The sequence below is a fragment of the Penaeus monodon genome, chromosome 23 (genome assembly GCF_015228065.2).
Source record: "Penaeus monodon isolate SGIC_2016 chromosome 23, NSTDA_Pmon_1, whole genome shotgun sequence".
NCBI classification, from domain to species: domain Eukaryota; kingdom Metazoa; phylum Arthropoda; class Malacostraca; order Decapoda; family Penaeidae; genus Penaeus; species Penaeus monodon.
In genome coordinates, this window is record NC_051408.1 from 1878971 (window position 1) to 1879355 (window position 385).

The window sequence follows — 385 nt, forward strand, 5'->3', positions numbered from 1 at the left end:
TTCACTATAGTCACTAAGCTAAAGCCAACGCCCCTACAAAAGGGTTGAAAGAGTCCCCCCCAAGCTTCTTTATTCAAACTGGCTCTGGCTTCGGCGAGAGTTATGTAAAATTATGATACTATGATATCATTCTACTCTTAGTCCAAACGATTCTGTGTCATTTTATTCATAGAAGAGTAGAGATAAACACATCTCCCTCAGGTAAATCACATTTGAACTTTCTTTTTACTCACATGGAATACTTCAAAAGAAAAATGGAACACAGGAGAATGATGATAAACACAGGAGTCAGAGCGAGTTGGCAAAGAGACATCTACTTGCAACGATTAATATAACTTGGTTTCAGAGAAAAAGTAATGAGGAAAGGTGTAAATCATCTTTGCGT